Source organism: Mytilus edulis, chromosome 8 (assembly GCF_963676685.1).
Source record: "Mytilus edulis chromosome 8, xbMytEdul2.2, whole genome shotgun sequence".
Classification (NCBI taxonomy): Eukaryota; Metazoa; Mollusca; class Bivalvia; order Mytilida; family Mytilidae; genus Mytilus; species Mytilus edulis.
The window spans coordinates 78,345,461-78,370,104 of NC_092351.1; the positions used below are offsets into that span (position 1 = coordinate 78,345,461).

Below are 24,644 nucleotides of genomic sequence, written 5' to 3' on the forward strand. Positions count from 1 at the left end.
AAATTAAAAATTTTTTTGTTAAATAGATTGTCGAGATAAAATTGATAACGATCATCATATTTGTATTTGTCTAAATTCGTGTAAAACTTGTCTAAATTCGTGTAAAACTACACCAAAAACATTATCAGCATTAATATTCTAAATTGAATTGAATAGATTGATTTGTGTTTTACCTAATGTTACTGAAAATAAAATCTATAGTTGTAGGTTAAAATGACTGCATATGTTACAAATCAAACAAAAGATTGAAAATATCAACATTTAATATTGATTAAACCGACATATAAAAGAAGTCGATAGAAAATATTTCTGTACATTTTGTACTTCTTTGAGCTAACTTACAGTTTAACTGTTTTCACCAGCAATTTACCGTTACAGGTAAGGTCTTTTTATAACGAATTTACAATGATTTATATTTGCATACTCTCAACTGCATGAACGTGGGGGAAATATCATATATTAACACTAGTAACCCGAATTTAACTTGAACGGACAAAAACGTGTTAACGCTATTTAAATGAGATTGATCGTTTATTGATAAAGATTGACAAAAATTAAAAATTATATTTAATTCATATCAATTCATATCAATTCATTTTAACGCCAGTCAAATAGATTTCTCTGCGGTGAATCAATTGAAATCAAGTTGCTGGTTAGTTGCGTTAAACTAATAGGCCACGCCCCCGTTAAACTATTTCAAACATCCATTAATTCGTTTTAAACATGGATGAGACCCGAGCTTTTTACAGGTAAATCACCCAAGCAAAACGACCTCGATGTATCTATCCTTTTTTGTTTCAAACTTTAAATGCGTAGTCTTATTAAGTCACATGCTCCACAATTTAATTAAACGAACGTATAATACACGTGACATTTTCATATATAAGACATTTAAATAAAAACATTAAAATATATATGCACGCGTGGTTTAAAAATGTCAAACTAGGGAATCTGTTGAAAATAAAATAGTTAGATGGATAACATAAATTTAATTTGCTCAAATGCACTAGATCTTTATCGCACATATATATGTGCGTTTCAAAAATTACTGAATGCTATGAAACCTCATGGCATGTAAGTAACATGTGGTCCTTTGCAACTATTTACGAAACTTTATGTAGTCCTGTATATTTACCGTTTCTCTTTTCTCTTTTTATGTTTACTATATTGTACTCGTCAATCAAATGTAGACATGGAAACTTAACAGCAATTATTTATTGTGTACATAATTTAAATCGATGTATCTTATATTTCCGGTAAGCAACAAATATTCATTCTCTTGCCGTATATTGATATACGGAAAAGCTTGTAATGAAAAACAAGGTTTTGATGAATTGAATAATAAAATTGATGAAGACAATGTTGACGTATGTTGAATATGATAAACAGAAAGTCATACCCAAAATTATAAATGAAGTAGCAGCCCACTGAACTTTTAAAACTGTGTTAAATTGTAATACCGGTCACTGGCCAAATCGGGCGTTAATTGTGGAAGAGAAGCAAATATCAAACAAAAATATTGTTCTTACGATTCTGTAAAAAGATTATTGTGCTGTCATGCACCCTGACGTACTTGTAATAAATGAACATATATATATATGAGATAAATTTTAGTCTGCGATAACGATGGGTAAGTTGATTTAAGTTTAACGACCTAGACTGGCTATTTATCGGCATACTCTCACGTTTTTTAATGTTTTAAAAGAAAACATATATTTACGTTTTGGGCATTAAATATAAGTCTACTTACCAAATTGAAATGAACATAAACATTGTTAAAAAAAAATGGAAAAGAAACATTCTGCATTGTTGTTTTCATATAATTTTATTTCCTATATATTTGAGCGGAAATTTCTAAGTTAAAACGGATTGTAGTATAGATAAAATATTTCATCTAGGTGCTCTCGTTGAAGTTCGCGTTACACATTAAAATGAATTTCATTGGTCGGAACGTTTGCAAACTTTCAATTCAATACACAATATAGAGTCCAGTTCGGCAAAAAAAAATCAAATTAAGACTCTACTTTGTCCGATTAAACAAACAGAATTTAGAAAAATAACACTTTTACGATTCTTTCAACCACGACCAAAATATCTATCTTTTTCTCCGCTGAAAATCATTACTATTGATATTAGAACAAGTCAAAAGTTGCCGGAGCCGGTTGATTTATGATGCATACGAAACTTTAATAATTAATTATACGGTTTGTATTTTTCCAAATAACTACTATATCCGATAAAAATCGAAAAATAAATTATCGGTTAAAATTGCCGATTTTTCTATGAGACAAACATTATCCTTATATGATTCAAATTTGCAATATAGATTCATAAAGGACAAACCATATCCTCATGTTTTTTTATGCAACACTAGTAAGCATAGTTCGTCTGTTCTCGCTTCAAACCAAGCCATCATAAATACACCAGAGATGACTAAAATGAAAGTCTTTTCGCTCATTGATATTTTTTGGTAGGTATTAAGCTTCAATTCGACCATTAATTACCGTAAATTTTCGATTTTTGCAAAATTACGAAAAATATGTTATAATCCTTGACCTTCCCGAATCTTATACTTCGTTTAGTCGATTGTATGAAAGTTTTTTTTAAGAAACCGGTCTTTTACTGCAAAAAAAAAAAAAGAAGATAAAAGCGATTTTTGTTTGAAGTAACGAATCTCATTCTTACAAGAAAATGAAAGTTTTCGTGTTTTAGGTTGTGCTGAAGCAAACGTAACAGTTGAAATAAAAATTACACTCCGAGATTACACTAAAGACATTTCGCTAGCACACATGGGACTAGATTTATTAATTGTTCAATTGCAAGTCAAAATTAATAATCATGCAAAACAAATGATAAAACTTCCCAATTTAAAATTGAGAAAAAACCGACAGGAAACCAAAGTACAAAGGTACGGCATTTATTTAAAAACAATCTCCATCCAACTTCAAAATGTGAGGTAAATCGATTAGCTTACGCTAGCCAAGCAACCAACAGACAAAATAAATCTTGACTCTCCGATCAAGACTATCTATAGACACGGAATAAAAAATAACGGAAAATAATAGCAGGTTAGAAAGGTTACAAACACATTTATACACACATGAAGCAGCTGTTTTTTTACTGAACTGGTCAGTGGTATTACAAAACTAGGGTTTCAAAAAGATAAAGAAAAAGAAAAAGACATTTAAACATGCTAAAGTTTCTGAAAAAGCAAATCAGACATAGTGTTTAACTGAAATTGAAAAAAAAAGGATCATGATAGTCTATAATATGTAAACATTTATTTCAGAAAGCCAACAACAAAATGAAAGGAAACTATGTATTGCTTAAAAACATTGACCAGGGCCGTAACAGCCTCATGTTTGAAATTTTAAAACAAAGTCACAGTACAAAGGCTTGTCTTCATATCAAATTGTTTTCACGGCGAATGTCTTGCAAGAAGCAAACTCCCATTACTCCGATGTCGCCCCTGCTTAATTTTGCGTGATCCATGCATTCCCTATTTCCATTCTCAATTTTATGTTTCTGAATTACTTGTCTTTTGTTCATTTACTTCCCTACTAAATGTCTATAGTCTAAGTGTTAATTTTCATTTGTAAATGTCTGGTTTCGCAATAATGCATGTCCACCAATATCCAGACATTGTGCGAAAAAATATAGTTTAGAAGATATTATTCTATGCTGAATACAGAAAACATATAGTCGTTTCTTCATGAAGATTTGAACTCTAACATTAAAGAGAACCAAACTGGCTGTCCTTTTTGAGTATTTCCATCTGGTGTCTTACATTTAAGGGTTTAACTAGTATAAACATGATTAAGTCGTGTCAACTTACTGTCAAGACAGACGCCTTTATAGAAAATAAAGGAATATGGGGTAAACATACACGGGACCTAATCGAACACAAAGTCAGAGCTTAACAAAAATACAAATTATCAATGGTCAGCGTTTTTATTCCTGTTCATCTTTATAGTCGCTAGAGGGTCTTCAACGATGAAAGAATCTGAGAGTACTTAAGTTTCTGACAGCTAGTTCACACTGTTACGTTTGGAGTCTTCCTGTCCGTCATCCCGCAATCTGATAATTTGATTATCTGTCTCAGGACCTGCGCATATATAAAATACTTGCCACTGAATATTGAACCAAGTAAAATCAATACACATCGTTTCATATATAAAAATCAATCTACAGATGATTATGCATTTCTTAGTTGGTTAGATTCCTTTTTGTGGGAGTTGAACACTTTGCGGGACAATTTTCTTCTCATGGGAAGATATATTTTTCCCATGGGAATATTAGTTTTTTCTTTTCTTTTTTTTTCAGAATTTGTAAAAGTGCTATGAAATATTGAAATGACAATCATGCACTAGTAAACAATGACTGGAACAATATAACAGGCATTTCAATAAATTAAAAGTATTTCTATCATACTTTTACACTCAAAAGTCTTTTTATATCGTTGAATGATTGATAGAAATTCTACCGTTCAGCGAATGATTTTACAATTTGAATCTTTCACCTTTGTTTTCGGTCAATATCATCGTGCATTTCATGTTATAGTGTTCGCTGAACTGTCACGTATCAGAAACATGCCTTTTGAATTTCAGAATTAAAATTATAATTTTGTTTTAATCTATAATTATACATGGGGAATGACGAATCGTGTTTTAGATTGTTTTCTAATTATAACCTTTTAATTTCGTGAATTTACATCATAATTATTATGAATGTAATTATTCTTTTTCGTCTACGTTACTCGATATGCGTGTTTTTCGCCACTACAAAGATGAGCACGAACTTTTTTTGTTCAAATTTCCTAATCATGCTTATGCAATGTTTTAACTCGTCTACACAAAAATCTTTTATTTTAATTCATTTTTGGTCTTTTCTAGATCTTTTATAACCTCTCAGGTTATTTTCAAAGAAAATTCATAGTTTTCGGCATTTACAAGGACGCGTACGGATGAGGATTAAATATAATCTTTTTGTGATATATTCACTTGTACTTTACCCGTAGGCTGTCTTCGTGTACTGCAATTTATGGTTTACATGTTTAAAGGAATACGAATACTTTATTTCTCATAAAACTTCAATTATTAGTTATCAAGAACATACATACACATAACTATAAGGTAAAATTAGTACATGCATGTGTAAACGATACAATTAAATTAGCTTGGAGGACTGACTTTCACATTTATAACTTTTACATAGTTTTTCTAATATTACAATATTTGATGAGTTTAACTGTTGATCAGCTTTAAAGATATAAGGGTTTGACTAACAGTAGTTCCTTAAACATTTCCTTCTTTTTCTATAGTTTATATGTTCTACAATTCATAATGTAATGGTACTCATCATCAATGTTGTTTGTGTCACAGAGACGACATATTCTGTCTTCTCTGTGTAAATCCTGAAACCTTCTGGACTCAATCGGCAACTACCACATCTATATCTGCGTAATATATGAATTTAGAAATGTAAAAAGGAGTTTTCTAATTGATAATTCTTTTTGAAAATATGACAGCATTATGTTTTATGCGATTCTGCATAAAAGCAAAGAATTCTTCTTGAAACTGGTCTTTAGGTTTCTGTTTAATATATTTTGACACCCATTTATCACAAACTGTGCACAAGGACGGAAAACAAATATACGTCCTTGCTGTGCACTATAATTCGAAATAGTTGTAAATTGCAATTTTTTTTAATTTCTATTTTTTCCTCACTAGATAGGTGAAAGTATGTATAACATTTATTGTAAATTGCGAAAATGCATTACGAGCATAAATTTATAATTTTAAGTTAGAATTTAGAGTCTCAACTTTTTTCAAAATCTCTGTAATATTACTCATGTATTATTTATGTTTATGTCAAAGGCGTTTGATTGGATAATAGGTAAAGGTAGGCGTGGTTTTTGGTAACTTTCCTCCAATCAACTGCCCCATTCGAGAAACCTGTGTGCGCTGATGCGTGTAAACTGGGTATTGTAACGGTACGTGTCTTACATCAGAACCTATCGTACGTGACCAATGTTTATTGTATAATTTCTTGTCACGTGGTCAAATTATCTGAAATACAAGTTCTAAAGGTGCACTATAGCAGAATTACAGTTTCAGTTGTTATAATTCAGACACAAATTAATATGGTTATTTTGAAATCTGCTGCATGGTTTATTCCATTGGCAATCATATTCACGAAAAGTTGTAAATCTTGAATATTCTGTAATATCTTTATGAATCGTGATTGAGAAGTAGATTCACACAGATACTGCAATCATTGTCATCTTTAAAATTTACTAAATTTCTAATCCATTTGTTTAGAACAATAAAATATGTTTAAACTACTAAATATCTTAATGAGATTACATAGGAATAACTTGTGGTGTATTCATGTATACTAGTATGTAATAATAATAAAAAGTAACCAACAGCACTATTTGACGAAGACGAAGACGAAATAAAGGATTGAATTTTAACGTTCAGTGACATATATTACAATGATGTCGAAACAGAACTTGAACTTGACAATAGGCTTTCATAGAACCGTCGCTTTTCCAAAGTACGCTTATTTGCGATTTCACAACTTCGGGTTCGCATTATAGTTATACATGTACAAAATAACTTACAATAAACAAATTCTGATGATTTCTGCAACTGTTCGAGGACTTTCTAGTTGTATAAATCTGTGATTTTTCTATATTCGTACTTTCGACGAAGCAAAGCAGTTCGATCTAGATCTGGACATGTATCATCATTAAACATTTACAATATTCAATAGTTGTACATTTTTTTTGGTACATGTAGAACATGTAGAAAAATCCGTCTTTTCGAATAAAATCTTAATTTACGTACCATTGTAAAATTGAGAATGGAAAATGAGGAATGTGTCAAAGAGACAACAACCCGACAAAAGTAAAAAAACCAACACTGAGCAGAAGGTCACCAACAGGTCTTCAATGTAGCGAGAAATTCCCGCACCCGGAGGCGTCCTTCAGTTGGCCCCTTAACAAATATATACTATATATATATATATATATACATATATAGTCCAGTGATAATAAACGCCATACTAATTTCCAAATTGTACACAAGAAACCAAAATTAAAATAATACAAGACTAACAAAGGCCAGAGACTCCTGACTTGGAACAGGCGCAAACATGTTTATGATCTCAACCTCCCTCTATACCTCTAGCCAATGTAGAAAAGTAAACGCATAACAATACGCACATTAAGATTCAGTTCAAGAGAAGTCTGAGTCTGAAGTCAGAAGATGCATATACGGACCCTGGATTTAAATCAGATATGATCTGGCGGTTTTTGTCTTTTTTTCAAAATACATATTTTTAATTGTGACTATCTTTAGTTTCGAATCTTTCTTTCATGCTAATTAATTTAGTTTAAATGAAAATAAGGAAATTAGAATTAAAACACTGTTGAAGAGAAACTACATATTCGGGTTAAATTCACCTTAGTTTGTTAATTCAAGTTTGACATCTAACATCTTAATCCGTAATCCACATTTACCCGACAACCTTAAATTGTTTATTGAATTTTATCAATCAAATATCCTCACACAGGAAACTAGATAAGTTATTTGTAATGGTATTTATCAAAACTAAAATGATTGAAAATATCTTTGTAGAATATGAATTTGCCTAATAAGCGAATAATTATAATACATATATTTCAACATCTTCAATAGAGAGATTACTGATAAGATGCCAAAATATATGTACATGTATACATATTGCGATTAGTGCTATATAGTATGTCAATGATATCGAATGCCCGCTGAGTGTTAAACATGTTTGACACTGCTGGTTTTAATTTTCTGTCTCAAGTATAAATTTAAGAAAGGTTTATAGTTTCTGAATATTTTTAGATTCAATATTTTATCATTATTATTATTTTTTAAAGTCTCACCACATACAAACATAAAGTGAGAATCACAGAACTAAACAAAACATTTAAACATTTGCATTGTGTGCATCAATCTTTAAAAAGATAAATGAGACGCGTATAAGACACAATATATAAATATAAACAAATTTTTACTCATTTACATTCAAAATTTACAGTGTCCGTATATAACAAATGAAATGAAACATCTTTTAATTTAAGAACAAGTGAAATAAAATGCCGTTTCTTTTCAATAAAATATTGTTGATGTTTTTGGCATCTATTGCAGCAACATTGTCATCATTGAATAAATATATAAATTTTTCGCTATTTGATATTTATAAATTGAAATGTTAAGCCTAATGTATTATTATATGTCTATAATGGGCATTTTAAAAGGACAGGAATATAAAAAAGAAGATGTGGTATGATTTCCAATTAGACAACAGTCCACAAGAGACCAAAATGACAGAGACATTAACAAATATAGATCACCGTACGGCCTTCAACAATGAGTAATGCCCATACCGCATGGTCAGCTATAAAAGGTCCTGATATGACAATGTAAAACAATTCAAACAAGAAAACGAACCGCCTTATTTATATAACAAAAAAAAATGAATGAAAAATAAATATGTAAAACATAAACAAACGACAACTACTGAATTGCAGGCTCCTGACTTGGGACAGGCGCATACATAAATAAGGTGGCGAGGTTAAAATTGTTAGCGGGCTCCCTATCCTCACCCTAGTCTCGATCAGTGGTATAACAGTACATGTACAACATAATAAAAAAAAGAGGGTTTGGATGGGGTTCAATGATTAGAGAATAATGCCCTTGAAAAATGAAGATTAGAGAATAATGGGCATAAAAAATAAAGATTAGAGAAATGCGTGGTCTAAAAAATATAATGAACATTGAATGATCAATAAAAGAAAACGCTAAAAGATACCTGAATTTTATTGAATGATTAATAAAAGAAAATGCTAAACATTATCTGGTAACAGAATTTTCTCTTCTTAAAATTTAAAGAAAATTATCAAAGTTATCATTGTAAAAATATGATAAAAGTGAAAACAAACTTGGTAAACCTTTTTTGGTTTCGTGGTAACAGACTATAGGATTCAGTCAATATGAACTGGTTTCCGATACTTCTACTCGGGCTTTAAATGCAGTGGCGGATCCAGAGGGGGCGTAGAGGGCGTACACCTCCCCTTTTGCTTGGACTTTTTTTTTAAATGATTAATCAGACTAGACTTCGTGAATTAATAGGGAGATGCAGCATCTAAAATGTCCAACCCTTACACCTTACCAGCAACTACAAAATATGCATGCCCCACGCCAGGAACCGTTTAAAAAGTGCATATTTCACTTATTTTATGTTTTAAGTCCTAAAAAGGGGCAAAAAAAAAATTTCGCCTCGCTCCCCTCGTTACAAAACTACAGCCCCTCTTTCAAAAAGCCTGAATCCGCCCCTGTTTATATCTGACTATGCGGTTGGCTTTAGCTCATTGTTGCATGCCGTACAGTGACCTATAGTTGTTAATTTCTGTGTCATTTGGTCTCTTCGAAGAGTTGGTCTCATTGGCATCTTCTTATGTGTAGTCAAAATCACTGGAAAGAACTGATGAAAACTTGGACTTGTTACTTCATAGAACTAGCACTTAAATCATGCAGAACAATACACACCAACACGTCATTGTTGAGTAACAAATGAAAGCCTTGCTGTTGTTTGGAAATCACCGTTCTCATTCATTTAAAAGAATGATTTTTACTTTTTTTTTTAAAGATTAAAGAAAACTGGGGAAAAATTAGAGAATAATGCGTAAAAAATTACTTTTAAAGAATAGACTTATTTTTTGAAGATTAGAAAAAAAAAGGGGTGAAAATTAAATGTTTACAGAAAAACAGAACCCCCCCCCCCCCCCCCAACTCAGACCCTCCTATAAGAATCATTTTAAATAGGATGGACAAATTACGGGTCTTCAATGTAGCGAGAACCTCATGCGTATACATACATGCATTATTGTATGCACATGCTTGTTCCAGAGACATATAATACAATTATATGTCTCTGGATAAACATAATTATTTAGAATTAAAAAGTGTATAGTTATCAATAAGTTCATTTTCAAAATCATTTATTTAAAGTGAAAAATCGCGAATAATCCCTTTAAGGCTTGTTGAAGATCTTCATCAAATAACGAATGAATATAAGAAGATGTGATATGCTTGTCAATAATTTAATTCACCGTACATGTGGAATACCGTATGATAGTTTTTTTGGTCTAAAAAAAAAATACATCTACTACATGTCTTTGATTTAACAAATGATAAAAGATCTGGCATAAAAACGTGATTCTGAATATAATCTAAAAATTGAAGAGAAAGCCAGACTAAGACGTTATACAATTTAAAGAATACAAATCTTAAAGTTTTATTACTTAGAGGTATACTGTCCCCTTCTTTTAACCTACAAGAAACACACCATTGGTAAGAAAAACACAAACACCGTTGAAAAATTTGCTTGGGGCGTCAACCAGGCCACCCCGAAAATGACAGTCAGAAAGGTCTTGAAACGGTTGATGCCGGAATGAGGGTTGCTGACATCATGGCTCGATTTAATGTGCACTAGGCAACAGTTCAGAGACTAACAAACAGATATCGACAAATTACAACTGCATAGGATAGGTCGATATCTCGTAGACAAAAAAAAAACTATCGTCAAGGGAGGAGCGCTTCCTTCGCTTTACGTCAACACGTGACAAGTTTTTTTCGGCTAAAAAAGTACTGCATTGACTAAGGGAAGTTGCTGGTGTTCCTGTCAGTCCTTCATTGGTGCACTAAGGGCATGGCTGAGAAATTGATTTTGAGAAACACTATACTCATTTAAGCATTTTGACCCTCCCGCGCTCCATACAAAGAAAATCCTAATTAATGTGAATGATAAACATTCATGTTGCTTCTGACATATCATAATTCCATTTTTGTGTTATTAAAATTATATGTTTAAATTTTATGATTTTGTAATAAAACAAAATTTCACAATTTTGTTGCTAAACTTTTTTGGCTCAGTATATATATTAAAATAACTTAAGAAGCAATTCAAAGGATATTCAATTTGTTTCAATATTGCCGAAAACTGAGGCTACTATAAATTTTATACATGTAGTCGTCTCAGCCGAAAACAATACATAATATTGACAATATAAGCAAGTGTGACCAAATTGAATCACAAATTTGTTGTTTGGGATTATTCATGGTTCACTAGTATTCCTTTCACGAATTTGGCTATACTTTTGGACCTTTTGGATTATAGCTCTTCGTCTTTTATATTAAATTTGCTTTTGATTTCATATATTTTGGCCTCGAGCATCACTGAAGCCCGCTGCAAATGTTTGCACCTGTCCTAAGTCAGGAATCTGATGTACAGTAGTTGTCGTTTGTTTATGTAATATATACGTGTTTCTCGTTTCTCGTTTTGTTTATATAGATTAGACCGTTGGTTTTCCCGTTTGTATGGTTTTACACTAGTAATTTTGGGGCCCTTTATAGCTTGTTGTTCGGTGTGAGCTAAGGCTCCGTGTTGAAGGCCGTACTTTAACCTATAATGGTTTACTTTTTAAATTGTTATTTGTATGGAGAGTTGTCTCATTGGCACTCACACCACATCTTCCTATATCTATGTATTTTCGAAATGCGCATCTAGTACAAGAAAATTGGTACCGTTAATTGTATTCTATATTAACCAGTGACACGTGGTCTAATTTTTAAGAAAAGGGATAGAAAAAGTATGAATCAAAAATATCCGGTTTTTCAAAACTATATTTTCGAAATGCATTGCATAATTTAAACCGATTTAAAGTGTTTCATTTTATTGTATGTTTGTGCGTATACGAAAAAATGATAGAAAGTTAAACTTCAATGTTCATGACTTACAAGTATTATAATATTTCTTGTAAAATAGATAAATGAGCGGTTTTCACAAATACTGAACATTAGAATATATCGTAAACGTCAATTAATGAACAAGCAACCCAACGAGAAAAATATAATTTCAGAGGCATCTACATGTACATGTATAACTAGTTTTGAGTTAGAGAAATCATTCAACATGTTCATTGCCATATGATTCTATTCAGATTTGTGAGTTTTTTCGATTTACGAATATGTCTATAAGATACAAAAAATTAATTGAAGCAAAAAAAAAGAAAGAGACATGAAATAACGAATTAACATAAGTTTATAAATTCATACCTAGGTGCATTTACCAAAACAACATTTGAACTTATTAATACATTTTTTCATATTATTGTAATTTTATGTTTATGTACCCGATATGGAGTTCTTCTGAAATTAAAAATCACTTGAATTGGTATTTCTGGTGTATATACATGTATCACACTTGCTATCTACATGTACAATATACGGAAATGGCACGGCTGGGTATTTTAAAGTTACTGAAGGTAGATTACTGGCAGGTGTATATCCCCGGGCGAAGAATTTACTGATTTGTCAAAACGGTTAGGTGTAACTTGTCATATTGTAAAGTTTTGAATCGCGCCAATAAATGAAACTTGACACATTCCCCATTTCCATTCTCAATTTTATTAATTGTGTCATATTTATCTCGATGGGGTGCGTCTAAACACTGCTAAGGAGTTCTTAGTGCACTAAGGACTTATAACATGCCACTAAGGACTAGATGGAGTGCTGTTACATGTAATTTCTTTTCATATCATGGTAGAGAATGATATTTTATGCATAAATTTCAATTTTTGTAGAAAAATAATCATAGATAAATAAGATATTCAACATTATTTACACACGTGCCCGTATTTCTTTGATGTGCCGAAAATCAATGATCCGTTTGACACGTGTCAAATTACATAACTGATTACACGGGAATCATGGTATTTGCTGTGTTTAATGGACAAGATTAGTTAAGTTGGATACTAATAAATGAATTGTTGAAATGCTATTAATGTGGTTTTTAAGAGAATGAAGAAGTATTTTGGAATTATTTCTTGTAAATAATAAATTTGTCTCCAGAACAATAAATTATATCTAATGAAGGTTTTTTAATTAGATGTTCATATTAATAAATGACAGAATATATATATATATTTCTTTTAAATATTTTAATTCGCCATTTATATATATACAACTCGTCTAAACATCAACCCAACAATGTTAGATCTGTAAATTTGCTTTCGCAAATTTTTGGTTCTTCCCTCGCCGGGATTCGAACCCATGCTACTGTGATATCGTGACACCAAATCGCCTGCACTGCAGCCGTCCCGCTAGACCACACGACCACCTGGGCGTGATTTGGTGTCACGATATAACAGTAGCATGGGTTCGAATCCCGGCGAGGGAAGAACCAAAAATTTGCGAAAGCAAATTTACAGATCTAACATTGTTGGGTTGATGTTTAGACGAGTTGTATATACATTATGTACACAGCCATGTATCACCATCATTGATGGGGATCCGATGGATACATCTGTTGTAGGGTTGTCACTGACTCAGACGTACTTATATATATATATATATATATATATATATTTTATTGTGAAACTACCCCTTTACAACGGGGGCAAGCGCCAGCGGGGTACTGACACCTGCGTCATAAAACATGCACATCATAGTATTTACAAACAATATTATATGATTGTAGTAAAAATGATATAAGATACTTGCAAATGTCTTTATAAGTCTTATAAATACATTAACGCTAAAATATCATAATACATTGGTTATTTCGTAAAAGTACATTACAGTGACAATTTCATATGCATAAATACTTTAAAATCTTTCATCCATCAAAGATTTAAAAAATCAAACTTAAAACTAAAAACGTTCACATACAGTTCAAGATATTATACATTGGAAATCTTATCAATTTGAAAAGAACGTTCATTCATTACGTCTACAAGGTATTTTTTAACGATCTTATCTAAACTATTACCTAAGTCTGGGGAATACAAGTAGCCCAGATCACCTATCATGAACTGTATTTGTGATAAGGGTGGCTACTCTGAAAAACAGATATCCATTTTTAAATTCTCGAAACATGCTTGTATGTTAGTACTTGTTCTTTTTCTGATAGCCGAGAAAAAAGGACAATCTAACATAACGTGAAAGATATTCTCAATCGCATTTGAGGAACATAGCTGACACTCATTATTTGTTGTCAGATTCATTCGTTGAAGCGTTGCATTTATAGGCAGACAATTCGTTCTTGCCAAAAATTTTAGCCTTGTTGAGCGGAAGTCGTCAACATTTGACAGATACGGCTGCTTACGACTAACAACCACAAAGGATTGGTACAAGTTTAGGCTACTCTTTCCTAAAATATTACATAGTTGAGTATACATATATATATGCATATATTATACAGATATTTACATTACATTTCATAGCACTGAATATAAGACATTTAAATGTTCAAAATCGCGGCTGTGTTCGGGCAACCCTAGGTATTTTTGTCTGGCATGGTTTCTTGGCAAGTCTTTGGGGGTAATGTCATGGTAAAGTCATACAGAGTACTTGTCACAGTTTTTTCTTTTTCTGTAGTCAATTTGGACTTGTCACTGTCTTTCATAAGTTTATGAAAAAGACGATCTTTTTGATCAGCTGATTTTGTAAGCCAGCATTGATACAATAATTGGTGGCGCTTATAGTATCCAAACAGCAGGTAATTGCCTTGGCTGTACAGTGCTCGTCTTAAGTCGGCAAACTCCAGCTTGACTAGTTCGTGGAGAATTTTCACAAGTTCTGGTATGCTTTTTGGTTTCCAGTTTATCGCCGTTTTGAACACATGATTTATTGATTCACAATTGTTATTTGTCCATACATGATTTTTTTTCAATTCAATCGTTATTCGTACTAGTACGTATATAGCAGTAATAGACAGTGGAAAAATAAATATCATGATTTATAGTTTTTTTTGGAATTTACTCATGTTTTAGTGAAGCCATTTGTATATACACGCATCTTTGACAAAAAAGTTATAAATATATTTATTCATTTTGTCTTCATGTCTCTTACATAAACATTTTACCAAGCTGACCACACTCTTACTTATTAGTTGGCGAACATCAAAGATAAAACCTATGGCAAATAACTTTGTCGGGAAATGAATAAAACAAAAGCAAAATTATTTGTCCTTTTAATCATTTTAAATCAGAACAACACATTTTATTATGATAATCAAGTATTAATCTTTTCGATACAATTGTTAATTACTTAAATTAAAGAATATGATTGTTTAATCAGTTGTTATATTATTTGGCACGTGTCAATCGGTTCATTGATTTTCGGTATATCAAAGAAAAATGGGCACGTGTCTAGAAAATGTTGAATATCTTTTTTATTTATGATTATTTTTCTATAAAATTTGAAATTTATGCATTAAATATTAATCTCTAACATAACATGTAAAAATAACACGTATAACAGTAGTCCTTCTAGTCCTTAGTGGCATTGTATAGTCCTTAGTGCACTAAGGAGTCCTTAGCAGTGTTTAGACGTACCGACTATTAACCTATTTACACGTACATGTAACATTAGAATACCTACTTCAACTGTTGAATAACTTTATAATTACTAAAATTCAAAATTATGTACTTCTCCTTCCGTATGCTATGTTTTTATGTGTCAATTCTATCTTTCCATCAGGTCCATAGTGCACTTTTTTTGTCAGTCTAAGTGCACTAAGGAGGCCCTTTCAGTTTGCGATTTCTGTACCTACATGAAAATACCTAAAAGGACCTCCTCAGTGCACTAAGAAGAAACATTTGAAAAGAAGTCTATAATATTTGCGCAATTAAATGATTGTTTTATTGGCGCTAATGAATGTTGCAGTTTTTATGATAAAGTTATGCAAAAAAAGAATTCGCGTAATTAACTTGTGGTGCAAATTAATTCTTTTTTAGCCAAACTGGATATCGGCCTTCAAAACATTGTGTATACACAAACAAAGCAAGATTTATCTTTTGCGCAGTCTAGCCGGAGAATACAAGTTTTTGCAATTTCTGAAGGATTTTAATTTTAGAATGTAATGAACAAGTAAGAAGATTGTTAAATCGGAAAATGAGCTATGCACGATGAAAGTTTGGTGCGTCGATAAACATTTCATGGATTCACTTGATAATTGTAAAGTTTCAAGTCTTTAAAAATAACACCCATTTGTAGAACTGATTATTTCGATCCTTCAAATATGCATGTGTAGAATAATAATAAAAAAAATATATTATTAAGTCTCTTTCATATAGATACTGTAGATTTGTATTTGAACATCGATTGCAAACATAACGTTCAGTGAGAAATATTTCATGTATTCGTACAGAAAACAAATCAACTTCTTTCAGAATACAATTGATTGGTTATTGAAGTAAATGATTTGCGACAGAATCAGTGACACTTGGCCAGAAGCTTACCTCTAAAATAAAGAAATATAAAAAAAAGGTAGAGTTATTTTTAATTCTGTATTTTACTCATAAAGGACTTAATCACTTTTTACAGTCAATGCCGAAAATATGAAATACATCGATTTAAATTATGTACACAATAAATAATTTTTGTGTACATAGTTTTCCGTGTCTACATTTGAATACGAGTACAATATAGAAAACCATCATGTTATATATTTAACTATTTTTTTTTCAACAGATTCACAAGTTTTGTATTTTTAAACCGCGTGTGCATATATATTTTAATGTTTTTATTTTAATTCCTTACATATGAACATGATACGTGTATTATTCATTCGTTTCAACGTTTTAAATTGTGAAGCATGTGACTTTAATAAGACTATACGCATTTAAAGTTTGAAACAAAAAACGATAGATACATCGAGGTCGTTTTGCTTGGGTGATTTACCTGTAAAAAGCTCGGGTCTCATCCATGTTTAAAACGAATTAATGCATGTTTGAAATAGTTTAACGGGGGCGTGGCCTATTAGTTTAACGCAACTAACCAGCAACTTGATTTCAATTGATTCACCGCAGAGAAATCTATTTGACTGGCGTTAAAATGAATTGATATGAATTGATATGAATTAAATATAATTTTTAATTTTTGTCAATCTTTCTCAAATAACGATCAATCTCATTTAAATAGCGTTAACACGTTTTTGTCCGTTCAAGTTAAATTCGGGTTACTAGTGTATAACCTATCAACGATATATATTTTAAAGTACGATTGTTACTATATTTTGAGAAATGAACTGTTGACTAAAGCAAATATATGATATTCACCGAGGCCAATGCATGGTATAAATAGTGTTTGAATTGCATGAACTGAAATAAAATTTAGCAATTCCTAATTATATGCTAAAATTACTTTTGATATGTTTGAAATTGCTCCCTGTTTTTTTTTTTACTTAATATATCATTTCCAATTACTTATTTCTTAGAAAAGTATTAAGAGTTTACCAACAAGTCACCAAAAAGTATGAAAACGGAAATGACACAAATCTACGTCATTGACATTGCCTTCGGATATTCATATATTAAAGTACAGGGTATACGGATTTTTTCTTAATCTGATTATTACCTCTCATGGTTTTTGCAGCGGTGTATATATTTTATGAAAAAGGATTTTTTATGATTTTAGCCAATTTGAAGAAAGAAATGGATAGTCATGTAATTAAATGTATGATTTATTATTCATTAATATTCTTATTGAAATAATTGTTCGAATATTCGAATATATGTCAAACATGTCAAACGACAATATTGTATAAATGTAACATAAATATGAACATGAAATCCTCCCTTTGTAAATTTTAAGGACGCCATCACGAGTTGGTTGACCGTTATGGAATAACCGTTTCACAAATGATATCGGATATGTTTATTACGTCGTAACTACAATCCCATTCCTTTTCATGCATGTGACCTACGGAATTATACTAACTACCGGAATTATTATCACAAAAGCAACACGACGGGTGCCACATGTGGAGCAGGTTCTGCTCACCTTTCCTGAGCACCTGATATCAGCCCTAGTTTTTGGTTAGGTTCGTGTTGCTTATTCTTTACTTTTCTGTGTTTTGTCATGTGTACTATTGTTTGTCTATTTGTCTTTTTTTTATTTTTAGCCATGGCATTGTCAGTCTATTTTCTATTTATGTGTTTGACTGTCCCTCTGGTATCTTTTGTCCCTTTTTAGTAAATTAGAGATCTTGTTGTCTGATCTTAAACAATCTGTTGATAATATATTTGAAATCACTCTCCCTGCGAAATACATTGTTTAGATGAAATGGCGTTAAAAATCACAAGTTAGATGAATAGTACATGGAAAATGAAGTCATGTACGAAAGTTAAATATATTTCACCACAGTTTGATTGACTATGTTATAAAATGTGCAGTCACTTTCATGTATCATTTACTTATGCAGCTTATCACTGACAATTAATTTCACGAGCGACATGGAATTTTTTGTTTTAAGAAAATAAAACAAAATTCGATAATGTTTGGAAAAGTACCCAATAATCTTGTTAAACTATTTGGTTTGCCGTACATTTTATTTTTCATTTGTTCATGTACTAAAAAACTTGATGTAAAGGAAAAATAGAATTTTAACAACATGTGTACCATGAAAGCATATGTATCAGAAGATATATTGTTTAAAACACTCATCAGTGGTCCTCCAGCTAAATAAAGGTAACAGTAGTATACCGCTGTTCAAAATTCATAAATCAATAGAGAAAAAAAATCAGGGTTACAAACTAAAACTGAGGGAAACGTATCAAATATAAGAGAACTACGACACAACAGAGACACAACAGGGAAAAGAAACACACACAGAAACGAGATATAATTTAACAATGGCCATTTTTCTGACTTGGTACAGGGCATTTTTGAAAAAAATGTTGGGTTGAACGTGGTTTTGTGGCATGCCAAACCTCCCGCTTAAATGATAGTGTTAATTATAATATTATAATGACAACATTACACGACATGGTTACAATGAATAAATGGGAGAAAATATAGGACAGAGAAACAAACGAATAACAGCCATAAAAAAGTAACAGGTTAAAAAATATTTTTAAACGCCAGATGCGCGCTACATCCACATAAAACTATGCTCAGAAGTAAAAAGTTTGAAAGCCATCACAACTACAAAGTTTAAGATCGCGGAAGACCAAAAGTTCCAAAAAGTTGTAAGGCCAAGGTTATCCGCCTGGGTCAAAAACGTTATTTATATCAAGAATAATACATAGTTTTGCAAAAAGTAAATTTCATAAAAAGACTATATAATAGATTTACATGATTAAACTGAGGTGGTGACTAGCTATAAAAGTTTACACCAAATGCATAAACTACGAAGTTAAATACACTGTGGAGCGAAAATGTCGAAACTTGTGACTTACATATAAGAATATATAATTCTGTTACTTTCTCATATCTTTAAAAAAAAATCACTACATATGATAAGTAAATTACACTTACAGTACAGTTCACAAAAGCTATTTTGCACTTGATCCAACATAAGGAAATATAATCCACACTTTTATATAATGGTGTTCACGTGACTCTCATGTATAAAACAAAACACATACGAATAATATCGCTACCAATTCCGACTCTTATTACGACTTAGGCTGTTTTCATTTTTTTGTAGAAGGGTATGTGTTAAATGTAAATTATAAAATAATATGTTTTTGTTTACTTTTAGAAAATGATTCACACAAACGTTTAATGTTATAGGTTTAAAAATATACACTCTTAATGCTTTTTGTTCTCTCTTATTTTGATCTCAAAACAAAATCGGTTATTAATTTTCGGTTTTCTTATATTTTTATATGTGATATTTATATATTGCCTTCCTCACTCCAAGATACACTTTTCTTCATAACAATAATACCAATACGTTTCCAAATATATAGTTGTATTATGTGTGAAAACAGTTATTTTTTATATGAAAATGTCTATTTATAAATTAGATCCGTGGTCACCTCTTCCGATTTTGAATTAAAAAGGACAAAAGTCGTATTCTGAATGTCATCGATTCTATATCATATTGATAACATTTATATACGAGGTCTTCGGTAGCTTCCTCTCAACCATACGTGTTTAGTGAAGTTATTCTGGTAGTAACAATATTATTAGATTTCATTTGAAGAACTTTATTTGAACATGCGTTTACCGTCACTATGGGTTATTATGGATAGCCACAGCTGTCTTATGCGGAACTCTGATATTACTTTATGTTGTTTTATCATTACTTAATGCTATTTTGTCTTTACTTGATATGGTTTTGACATTACGTAATGATGTTTTAATAGAGAAAACAACACAAGCGACATAAGTATCTACTTTATACATTAAATGTAACTTAACAATGGTATTTGTACGTATGAAGCGTCAACTTCATGTTATTTATACCTTTCAAGCGTCATTGTAACATACATTGTACGTATGAAAGTGAAAATTATAAATTTGGATTGTCTTTCTTTTCCCAAAATCTTTTTAGACCGTTAAAAAGGTGAAAACTTATGTATTACGAACTTAATCACTGACTGCATACGTAAGATGTTAAGTCGGTGATTGATTTTTACAGATATATATATTTTTTTGACAGTAAGCTAAAAAAATACGATTTTTATTGATAAAATGAAATTTATCAGTATCTTTTAATTTAAGTTGACATCTGTTATACATTTTTTTCCAAATTGATTATTTTTTGTTTTCGGTGCAATGTCATTTTTCAACCGATGAATATTTATTTCGATTACTAAAGGATCTTTGTAGAGTCCCCTGTCATCAATGCCAATCTTTTTAAATGCGTTTCTGCACATACTACATGAAATCGAACAAGCTTAGAAGTTTTTGCAAGGAAATAAATCAAGATTTTATAGTTATAAGGAGTCAAAACAGATAAGAGAAAACGTAGCTGATGGTTTCAAAATTATTAGTTTTTTTTTTGCTTTCTGAAAGTTTATTCTCTTTCGTGCAGAAAGAGCAAAAGCCATTACAACTATATGAAAAGTAAATTTGCAGAAATTTCAGTCAAACACTGGTACACGATTTCATATTACATTCATTTTTTATAGTCTAAGAGTAAAGCCAATTTCAATTAATATTTGATAGTGCTTCTTTTCAATTGTAATGTTATACTGCTGTATCAGTTTTAGGATGAAGGTTGGCGCCTGTTAAAACGTTCAAACCAGCAGCATATATTATATGCACCTGTCCTAAATCAGGCATTTAAGTCAGGAACAGTGCTTGTCGTTTGTTGGTATCCAATACTTTCTGTCCAGTTAAAGGACATATATCAAAGTCGAAATCTTTTAAAAGTGTTTCTTCTAAAGAAGTCTTCTTTTTCTAGTCATTTAGTAAATGTTAAGATTAAGACTTTGAACTTGGCTTCAACTACATGTGCTGTTAAAGCTTTTGTGAATAGGCACAAACATGCAATCAGCTGATAATGGATTGTTTCTGTCATAATAGTAATGGGTGACGAGTGCAAGGTTAAAAACAGAGTCGTCTCATAAAGAAGCTTATATAAAAAAGCAGGACGAATACAAACCGTCATACTGCTTTCGTAAATAATAAATGTTAAGCGCTATTTTTTTTATTTCATTGCAAAATGCGTAATAGTGACCCCAGGTAGAAAGCTTGTTATCGATTTTGAAATAAGACTAGAGCATGGAACGAAACGATTATTTCGATTGTAATTATTAAATTGTGGGTTTTAAATCGGATCTAAAATATACATTTAACAGGCAGTCACGGTTTATGACAATGAACCTTTTTAAGATAAATATAATTGACTTTATGTCATTTCCTAGGTAATAGCAACAACGCAAATAAAATTGAGAAAGGAAATTGGGAATGTGTCAAAGCGAAACCAACCCGACTACAGAGCAGACAACATGTTCATTTCTATTTTCAGCAACATTGGAACAAAGTTGTGACGTCAATAAATAAAAACAACAGAAGTATAACGCTGTTCAAAAATCAAACCTCAAAAAACAAAACCGGGTCACAAACCAAAACCGAGAGAAACACATCGACTTAAAGAGAAAAACAACAGAAAAATTGAACTGCAACAAAAACAAACGCCAACGTTCATAGCAAAGCACTTTTTTAATAACAACTGCTATATTCCTGTATTGGTACGTCAATCACAACAAAAATGGCAAAGCGAAAAAAAGAACCTCATATAAATAAAATGTTTATTTACGTCTAACGTAAACTACACTTTTTCTTACAGGATGTTTGATTAAAAAGAAAAGAAGATGAAAATGTTCGAGGTAAGTGATTGTGTATTTATCTTAAATTTTACTTTTTAATGTTGTTTCGTCATTCTCCTCTTATATTTGATGTGTTTCCCTCGGTTTTGGTTTGTGACCCAGTTTTGTTTTTTATGAGTTTTGAACATCGGAATACTACTGTTGCCTTTATTTATTGTTATTTTATTCCTTTAAAAGACAGTGAGATCAGACAATGATGCTATCATTATATAAATAACACATAGATGAGAGGGTGATAGAGCAGATTGTTACCCCGAGAAAAAATAGTCAACCGAGGCGAGGGGTACCAATCTGCTCTATTAGCCTCTCAGCTATGTGTTATTTAATTTATTATACTGAATGTCCTTTCATTCTTGTCTTTTACAGATGAATTTTATTTTAAAATATTTCCAATAATGTCACGTACATAGCAACGTTATGGGTATTAGAAAAATCAACAGAAGTGAAGCAAGATGCTTTTTTTTTTATTATTTTGACATTCAAATAATAAAATCTGAGCCAAAACGTTGAACTCAAGCATTGTCTTTTATAACTTGATGTAAGTTCAATTCATCGTCCTTTAAATTATCGATTTTCGATTGGTCTGGACGAGAGGGTGACATTCAAAAAAATGGTCACCCGCTCAGTCATGTGATAGAGTAAATTAACCCCCTCGTATCAGCCAATCGAAATATGGCATTTTAACGTGAAGTATTATAAAAAAAATTGTCATTGATATGTGTTTTTTTTTTAAATACTAGTATACACACGTTGATAATTATTTTGAGTATACCATGTCTTGTATTGATTTAGGAATATGTAAAGAAATTCGATATTCAAGTTGATAATAATGTTATTGTCACTAATCAAAGTACGAATCTCTGCAAATACATTTCTTATCAAAATCGTTATTCATCAGACTTATAGTGTGTTTGTCAGTTTATATGAACAATGTCTTTGATATACATTCTTTTTTATTCACTAGTACCTCGAAAAATATGTAATTCTCTGATTTATCATTGTTTTGTTTTAAGTTAGATAATTTAGTCGAAATATGCGTGCTTTATACAAATATGATCGATGAATTTTTCATAGAAAACAGGAGTGAACTTTGGTATTTGTGCAAGATGCGAGCTTCGTCTTCAAAAGACAAATCAGTGACGCTCGAATAGAAAAAAAAAGAGGCAAAATACATAATACAACATATCGACAATGAGTTTTTTTTTTTTTTTCATTTAAAATTAAATATTTGAGTTTAATATGATTTTTTAGACAACCTTTTCATAAATCTGTTTCCCAATTCATTTTTTTCTTTTTCAGATAATTATAAAACATTATGGATCCTGGTCCTAATGGAGGACGTTAAATTCCATCAACTAACAAACAGTCGTCTGGTGGGAGAACGACGTTATACAATGATAAACAGTAGCAAAATTCTTCCACGTTTTACAAGTGTCTTTTAACATCATTACAGACTTGCTTGGCTTGTATCTGTTTAAAACTTGATATGTTAATATTTTGCACCTGCAAATAACCAATTTTATCATTTTAGACTTTCGATGACCGGGTTTATTATTTTGGACTTACAATTACTGGATTGATCTGTTTGGACATGCGATTACCTGAATTATCATTTTAGATTGATAACCGGATTTATAACTTTGGACTTGCGTTAACTGGATTCATCGTTTTGGACTTGTGAAAACTGGATTGATCGTTTTGGACTTGTGATTACCTAATCTATCCAGTTTAACTTCCGAAAATCAGATTGATCATTTTGGACACCTCTGGACTCTTCTTTGAATACGTGAAAACGAAAAAGTGTTGAAAAATAAAAATTAAATCCATTTAACAAATAAAAGTTAATCTTTTTTTACAGTCTTCTTTTAACAGGTATGTACATGGGATTAACGCATATACATGCAATATCAGTGTATACCACACGAGTGAAGTTTGCACAATATATTGTTTTGATTTTAAACTATAATGGAAGCTTTGGGTAAAAATAAAAATGAAGCAAAGAAGCAAATGAAGAAGAAAAAGAACGTGATCTTAAATTAAAAAAAAAATTGAAATCGTTTATATTATTTTCGATTTTTTTATATCAGCTCACGTCAAATTGATATTTTTGTTTCCCAACTCCATGAAGGACATAGTTGAATCATATAATACACTAGCAACACGTGTTATAGGTTCTTATTAATTACAAGGTTTGACATTCAACTTGAAATAACCTTGGAAGAAATTCCTTGCACCAATCTACGTATACAACGCAGACAAGTGTCTTGGTAGGAAGTAAAGTTCACTCTATTGAAAAAACCAATATACAATTATTGTAATATAGTTCAATTAATTGGTTGGAATAAGTTCACTTTGTATTATAATGCATCATTTAAATAGAGAATTTAAACATATAGAGCTTCAAAGATGGGGAACAGAACATACATGGTTGGGATATATTAAATGTATTGTTGAACCTTCCCCCATTTTTTTA

At 31.1% G+C, this 24,644-nt stretch overlaps 1 long non-coding RNA gene across 1 annotated transcript; it reads left to right on the top strand.

The window, feature by feature from the left end:
• Positions 1 to 284: 284 nt before the first annotated feature.
• Positions 285 to 24,011, top strand: LOC139487124 (uncharacterized). The gene is made up of 3 exons (XR_011655760.1): positions 285 to 378; positions 22,132 to 22,171; positions 23,471 to 24,011. It is a non-coding gene; the product is annotated as an uncharacterized lncRNA (long non-coding RNA).
• Positions 24,012 to 24,644: the final 633 nt, after the last annotated feature.